This window comes from Pelodiscus sinensis, chromosome 5 (assembly GCF_052426305.1).
Source record: "Pelodiscus sinensis isolate ZL-2025 chromosome 5, ASM5242630v1, whole genome shotgun sequence".
NCBI classification, from domain to species: domain Eukaryota; kingdom Metazoa; phylum Chordata; order Testudines; family Trionychidae; genus Pelodiscus; species Pelodiscus sinensis.
Genome location: NC_143056.1, coordinates 62,549,296 through 62,557,517, shown reverse-complemented (window position 1 = coordinate 62,557,517; position 8,222 = coordinate 62,549,296). Strand labels below are relative to the sequence as shown.

General features: G+C 46.7%; 1 long non-coding RNA gene across 1 annotated transcript; it reads left to right on the top strand.

The window, feature by feature from the left end:
- The first annotated feature begins 13 nt into the window (after positions 1 to 13).
- On the top strand, positions 14 to 7,957 carry LOC142829127 (uncharacterized). The gene is made up of 2 exons (XR_012903436.2): positions 14 to 189; positions 7,647 to 7,957. It is a non-coding gene; the product is annotated as an uncharacterized LOC142829127 (long non-coding RNA).
- Positions 7,958 to 8,222: the final 265 nt, after the last annotated feature.

Genomic DNA, 8,222 nt, shown 5'->3' with positions numbered 1-8,222 from the left:
GAAGCTGCTGCCCAGTCTCTGGGGATTCCATCTGACTCCTGTTCCCCGGGCCTGGAGAGGGCAGGCCGAAGAGGCGGAAGTCTGGCGGGACCAAGCACAAGAGGGGCAGAGGAAGGAGCTGTGCCAAGCTAGGGACAGAGGGCGATGTATTCCAGCCTGGGGCAGGAGGATGCAGTGACCCCACCTGGGGTGAGTCCTCTGCACTCGGGGGTGCTGGTTCTGAGAGCTATTGAATCAAAGTGTAGCCCTGCAGCTATAGCTGCTGAAGCACCCCACTCCTAGTTCCTGCTTGCAGCAGAGCTCCTACAGCCCCTGATGAGACTGTGCATCGCAGCATCCAGGGCTCTGTGTTTTAAGCAGTGGTGCTGCACCTCCATGCCTAGCCAGAGCAGCTCTTCCCTGGCTTAAGGATGTATTGAGCTGCTGAAGACTCGCTTCAGTGACATATTGCTCGCTCGCTCACTCTCGCGCGCGCACACACACACAACCCCCCCTCCCCCCAAATGATACAGTCGTCATTCATGGCTGTAGCAGTTGAAAGAATAACTTATGAGTTCATGTGTCTGCATAAAGCCTCATAGCAACTAACAAATTTGTGAATTGTTTTTTGGCTTGTCTGAAGAGGACGGCCTTGCCCTTGTAATCCATCCCAAACTTGATTTCACGCCTTTACATTATTTATTTTAATGGTATTTTTATTGCACTTGGCACTTTGCATTTGCCTTTCTTTGGCATTCTCAAGAGAAATGTCATGCTATTTATATTTGATAGCAAATAATCATTGAAGATATTAATAGTTGTTAGTAGAATTCAGCAATCACATCTCAGCATTTCTAATATAACAGCCTGTTTTTAATGCATTTATAATTTTTAATTCTACATGTTTGATTAGAACAGATTTACTAATTGGGATCATGTGAATTCAAGAATAATTGATTTATTGGGTAGCTGTCAAAACTGCTGTAGTTTCCATGAACTGCCACTAGAAAGTGTCTTTTGTGATATATTGATTGAAACATGACCAGGTAGATCATTGTTGCTACTACGGTTATATAATTTCAACAAATCTTATATGAAGTATCAAGTAAGATGTCAATAGAAAAGTTATCATTTGCTGAGTATGATTATGGTACTAGTATGATGCATATGTGTCAGTATGTAAAGGGAGCAGTTGCTCCCAGGTGATTTAAAGGGGTTCAGCCCCCCCAAGCCATTTAAAATTTCCACTGGAGCACTGCCATGGCCCTCTGGGTGGCTCTTAGGGCTACCTAATGAGGCAGCAGCAGCACACTACAAGCAGTGATGGGGGGGGGGGGAGAGAAAGGAAGGGAGGAGTGCCGCAGGCAGTGCCCTTCTACCTGAGACACCCCACCCCCCCACCCACCCCTTCCAAGAGCTTGGTGCTACCCTTCTACCTTGCCCAGGTTACCCTGTATGCTAATATAATTCATGTATTAGGACCAGTAGCCAGAGCCATCTCATCCATAAGACAGGTTGGAGTGGCCACCTCGGCCCAGGGGATTGTGTAGGAGGCAAGGCACAGGGCAGCAGCAGGGGTCTGCTTCCCACCCCTGCCCTCAGGTGGCTGAGAGCCTCCTCTGCTCCATCCCCCATCCGCTGCATTCCACTGCACTGCTGTAGTGAAGCATAGCTACCCAGCTGTGGAAGATAGTCAGCAGAGCAGGCTGGAGCAGCCATGGACCTGAGGAGGGGGCAGCCTATCTGTTTGGGTTTAAATTAGGGATGATATCTAAATTTAGCAGTTACACAATTATTTGATAGTCCCTGGTGGCAGGGGCCGCAGCCTCTGTCCTCAGGGAGTTTGAGCCTCCCGCAGACAGGTATTGCTGCCACAGAACAGCCTCTGTTTGAGGCAGGACCAAGCTTGCTGTGGACAGAGGCTGCTCTGTGGGATGCCAGTGCAGCCTGGGTCCATGGGGAGCTTGAGACCTCTGCAGATTCAGCCCCTTGCCATTTTGCACTGCTGCCTCTCTAGCAGAAGCAACACGGTAGGGGAGAAGGCTCCATAGGATCTAGTGCTCATGTGGAATCAGCTTAAAAGCTGGATTCCCACAGGCACTGGCTCTCATCTCCCCCTCCCTTGCTGCTTCTGACAGAGGGAGCTAGTGTATGCATGGGGGGAGGAGAAGAGAGGGGAAATACATGTAGTCAATAGAATTAATAAGCCTAGTCTTATCAGTTAATCATGTAATCAACTACACATTGACAGCCCTAGTTTAAATAGCCACTCATTAAGTTCATTCCTTGTATCCCCACTAGACTACCTGAGGAAGCTGCTTTTCTGACTACTTGTTAGCTTGTGTGGTAAAACAAAAGTTTACTGTCGTTGTTGGATTGCTACGTCTTGTGGGAGAATAGCCACCAACTCAAGAGGCATTTACCCTACTTCTCAGCAGTTTTTCTCTGATAAGGTACCAAAAAAAAGGGGTAAGCTCAATGGTACCAGTCTTCTATGTTGATGCTGACCATTTCTGGTAGATGGTACTGGAGCCTTCTCAGAAGGCTTAGAAAAGCTGCAGTACTTTCCTGACTCACTGGTACTAAAGGGAGCCCTTCACTTTGGATACTGAGCCTCAAGGACCAAGTCTCTGAGTTTGCTGTCCTGCTTGGAGGGTGAAGTTGCTGGGAGGTGGATTTTTTAAGAGGGGAGCTCATCTAAGATCTTTAGATGAAATCACTGAAGCTTTCCCTCTTATATGCAAATGCCGCACTGAGATCAAAATAGTGTCTTGATCTGGCTCCAAAGCAGGACAAAGAGAGCACTTCATCATTAACAGCTGCAGCTTGATTTCCCGATTCCTCTCTATACAAAAGGCAACCTTTAAACCCTATTGAACTGGATGTACACAGTGGAAGATTTTCCCAGAGGAAATGAAACCTCTCAAATAACTAGTAACTACTACTATCCAATATGAATGTGAAAGTGTAACTGTGTGAATGGTTAACCAATGAGCCTGGGTAAAATAAAGGCCTGGCCCAGCCCTTTGCCTGCTGGCATGGAGGAATGGCTAGGCCAAATTTGAATGAGTGACATTGTGTCCTGGCATGCAGGATCATAGTAATACCACTCTAATTTGTCCCAATTTGATTGCTTTCCCCCCATCTCACCCCTGCTGTCCTTTTAGCATACTTGAGAAGATCTAACACACAAGTCAACTAAAAGGAACCTTCAGTTAGACACATCTGGTAAGGGGCCACAGCCACTTTATTCATGATTTATATAACAATTTTCCTGTAATAAGAATATCAAGGCATGGTTGCAGTTAAATAGGAATATCTACATATCAGTGGTGCATATCTTAGAATGACCAAGATCTTTATGGCATTCATCTGCTCCTAATCAACAAGGACAAGAAAGCTATTAGAACAAAATGTAATGGCATGGTGTCACTGTAGACACTTATGGGAAATTGTCCTACCAGACAAAGTATTGCCTAATCAGGATAGCATTGTTAGAAGTATCTACAAAGTCTTCATGCTTTCCATTAAGATGTTTATTGAATCTGTCTTTTAGTACTGGCAAACTACCAGATGTGTGGACATGAGCTACAGTAATAGCCATCCATAGAGAGGATTGAGAAGATTTTAAAGGGGTACAGCCTGTTACATATTCAATAGTAAAATACCGGAGAGCACAGCCTAAGATTAAGTGATACAGTACGTATACACACATATTCGGGTTTTAAAAGTCAGTATTTCATGAGCCACCCCCCCATAAGTCAATAGTGGTATAAAATTGGGCAGGGGAGGGGGAAAAATAGGGTGAATCTTAAGTAGAGAACAATCTTCTTCCCTTTACTTCTTACCTTTTATTTGCATTATGTCATTCCAACATAGCTCAAATATCTCAAGGCAGAGGCATTCACTCATTTGTAAAGTGTCACATATGTGGTACTATGAAAGTACTACTTGATCCTCTAATTATAGGGCTATCAAGCAATTAAAACATTTAATCACGATTAATTGAGCAACTAATTGCATGCGCCTCCCCTTTGAAATGGCCTCGCCACGGCATTTCAACGGGGCAGTGCTGCATGGAGCCCAGGATCATTCCTAACTGTCAGGATGGTCAAATATTGGAATAAATTGCCAAGGGAGGTGGTGGAATCATCTTCTCTGGAGATATTTAAGAACAGGTTAGATAGACATCTGTCAGGGATGGTGTAGACGGAGCTGGACTCGATGACCTCTTGAGGTCCCTTCCACTCCTATAATTCTATGATCAACTGGAGTCCCCAGCTGACCCCTAGCTCCATGCAGGCTGCCCCTTGGAAGTGCCGCAGCTTTCCAAGGGGCAGCACATTAAGAGCCTGGGATCAGCTGATCCCTGGCTCCTAATATGCTGCCCCTTTAAAGCACCAAAATGGCACTTCCAAGAGGCAGCACAGCATTAACACCTGCGATTAACATGTTAAAAACAGAATGTGTTAATGCTGTCCTGCATTAATCACAGGCGCTAACGCAGGTCAATTGACTTCTTCTTAAACCCTTGTACTCCAAGTGGAGCATAGGTCATCTACAAGTCTCCTCCACTTCACTCTGTCTTGAGAGAAAACTAGCTGACTCTAGGAGTACCCCAGTTTTTGTCCTTCAATTGACAGCCCTAATTAATTATATTTCAATGGGCTCATTCTTTTGCTTAAATTGTCAACTTTATATTTGGCAGGAGCTAACATATGATGGTAAATGCCTAACTTTGTAAAACACAGGTTCTGAAGAGTAGTTCTTGCCTAATGATCAGCCTTAAACAAGTTTATAGAGTATAGAATTAAAAAACATTTCCACTCTACATTTATGATCATGCCACCATGGCTGTCTCATCACCATCAGTTCTTATTCCTCCTCCCCACCTCCCAAATAAATTTAAATAAAGCCTGTAAAATTATCTATTTATATAGAAGTCATCTGCCAAAACTAGGTTACAATTAGCTTGATAACTGTGGCCTGTGCCAAAAGGGGACAGGAAAAAGATATTACAGTAGTTATCTTGTAAGGGCTGATTTTCTCACATTGCTGAGAAATCCCCAGCACAAGAGGAAGCCAAAGGGTTAACAGAGGTGTTGCTGCCTTGGATTCATACTGAACTTTGCTGACCTCACAGCAGGAAGCTGAGCAAGCAGGAAATTATTGGTGCTTGTAATTTGACTCCTGGAACTACTCATACCAACTTTCACTGAGCTGGAAAGGTTAGGAACAATTTACTGCTCACATGCACTAGAGCCCCAGGAGCTTCATATGGCTGAGAGCGGCAGTTCTCAATCCTCAACCCAATTAGCACACAGCTGCACTGCAGATGGTTGGGTCATGCCATGGAGTCAGGATTACCGGCTGCCTGGATGCCCAGCATGGCAAGGTCTGGGCTGCCCATGTGTTGGGCTCAGGGCTGCTAGCTGGCCCTGCATTGCAGTGGTCTAGGGCTGGCCTCACATTATTGGGGTCCAGGCTGCCACCCAGCTCAGTCCCACATGGCAGGGTCTGGGGTCTCTGCCACCACCATCCCCAGGGCTCCACTACTGGTCCCACTCTGTGGAGGGATCTCAGGGCAAGAGGAGATGGGCATAGGTGTTTGTGGGGTGTGTACACTGTGGTTCTCAACCTGTGGCCCAAGTAACATGGTCCACAATGATAAACAGATTGAGAACTAATGGCTCGGAACCACGCCAGTTTGAAAAGGAAGACAGCAGTAGGCCCAATTTTTCACATAAACATATACAGGTTGAACCTCCCTTAACAAGGACACTGAATCCAGCAACATCCATTGTTTGGCAAAACCATGGATATTCCTGGACCACACAGCCCAGGAACAGGGAGGTCTGGTAGCAGAGCAGGAATGCAGTAGAGGGACCAGCGACGCAGCCAGAAGCTTAGTGTCAGGGTGGGGTGGGGTGGGGGTGGCAGGGCCTGGCAGGGAGTTCTAGCCCCAGCAGCTGGGGAGTTGCAACCCCATAGAGCAAAGTGGCTGTAGAGCTCTGGCCTGGCCATAGAGCCAAGCAGTTACAGAGTTCTAGCCCTGGCTGCAGCAGGGCTGACAGCAGCTAGAGCTCCAGAGGCAACAATGATGCCAGGCTGGAGCCCCTCATCTGGTGTCAGCAGGGCAGCATGGACCATGGAGAGAGAGACCTCCCTTGGTCCAGCAAATCCCCTTGTTTGGAACTGGTCAGGTCCAAAGGGTGCCAGACAAGGGAGGTCCAACCTGTACAGAGTAGTTCTAATAAGTTTGATTAGAAAATAAGGTGAGAGTATGATGAGAAGCAACTAAAAATACGCATCCAGAGAAGCAACTGCATTTCCTTTGCAGGATTGGAGGAACTGTTGAATAAAATGTGCACAGCTTTGGGAGTCTGGCTGAGAAAATGCTACATATACATCAGTATATCTGAATAAAATTAAAATGAGCTGCATGCTGTAAGTACAGAAGTCCTTGATACCAAACCGGTCATTCTGAGTTAAACTTGGGATGTAAGCGAGTAACTGACTATCGGATAAGCTAAAACTTATTGGAGAGTCAGTCAACACACTAGTCGACTAGTCACTCTCTCCCCCCCCCCCTTGCTGTTAGAGGCAGCAAGTGGGGGGAGAGAGGAGAGGATGCTGGGGGGAGCCGGCTTAAAAGCTGATTCCCTCCAGCTCCATGGGAGCAGGCAGAGGTGCAGTGGTGGGGTTCCACCTTTGAAATGTAGTATCAGCCAGTTAGGGGGTGGGCCCCACTGGGTCTCTTGTACATGTCAGAGATTGAAACGCTGCATGGAGCCTGAGGACAGCAGGGCTGTTGTACATTTCAAAGGTGGAATGTTATGTGCAGCACTTCTGGTTTTGAAATATAGCAAGATCCGGGCAGGCTCTTGCTACATTTCAAAGCAGAAGCACCCTTACTGGCTAATCAAATAGTCAATGGCAATTCCATCAACTATTCCATTAGTTGATTAACTTTGGGATGTTAAAATTAGATTAAACTGAAGTAACTTTGACAGAGTAACCACAAAAAGCATGTTTAGAGACCCCCATTTCCAATTCAGAAGCCTAAGAAGCTTCTTCATAGAGTTCCTAAAACCAATGACATTTATATTGAAGCTAAATACTAGTATGTTCCATATCTGCAGATGATGTAAAAATTAAGGAAAGCCGAAGTAGCAAGGAAAGTTAGTGTGTATTTCACAAAAAGTTAAACTTTGATAAAATCTTTTGATAAAATGGCACAAGCAACTATTTAAAAAGAAGAGGTTACTTACCTCGTAACTGTAGTTTGAGATATGTTGCTCATGTCCATTCTGATTAGGTGTACGTGCGCCGCGTGCACGGATTCTGGAGCTTTTTTCCCTTAGCAGTAGCCGTAGGGCCAGCAGGGAGCCCCCTGGAGTGGCGCCGGTATACCGGTGCATATATACCCCTGCTGGCCCCTCCACCCCCTCAGTTCCTTCTTGCCGGCTCCTTCCGACACGGGGAGGTGGGTGGGATGCAGAATGGACATGAGCAATACATCTTGAAAAACTACAGTTACGAGGTAAGTAACCTCTTCTTCTTCGAGTGCTTGCTCATGTCCATTCTGATTAGGTGAGTTCCTAGCCATGTCCCCCCTTCGGAGGCGGGGTCGGAAGGTGACTAATTACTCCATTATCATTCTGCAGAACACAGGACTGCCCTCCCGACGGCAGCATCCTCCCTGGCCAGTTGTGTAATTGCATAATGCTCCATAAACGTGTGCACCGATGACCAGGTTGCTGCCCTGCAGATTTCCAAGATCAGCACGCAGGCCAGGAACGCCACCAACGTTGCCTGGGCTCTCGTGGAAAGTGCCGTTATGTGCGGCGGTGATCTACCTGCATCCTTGTAGCAGTCAGATGCAGGAAGTAATCCACGAGGATATACGCTGCGCCGAGACTGGCTGCCCACACATTCTTTCCGCCACTGAAATAAACAATTGAGTTGACTTGCGGAACTCTCGCATCCTGTCTATATAAAACACCAACGCCCCCCTAACATTCAGGCAGTGCAAAGCCTGTTCCCTGGGCAACGTGTGTGGCTTGGGGTAAAACACTGGCAGGTAAATATCCTGGGACATATGGAAATGCAAGACAACCTTGGGAAGGAACCCCGGATATGGACGCAACCTCACCTTATCTTTAAAAAACACCGTGTAGGGTGGTTCTGAGGTAAGAGCCCTAAGCTCTGACACCCTCCTGGCCGAGGTAATGGCCACGAGG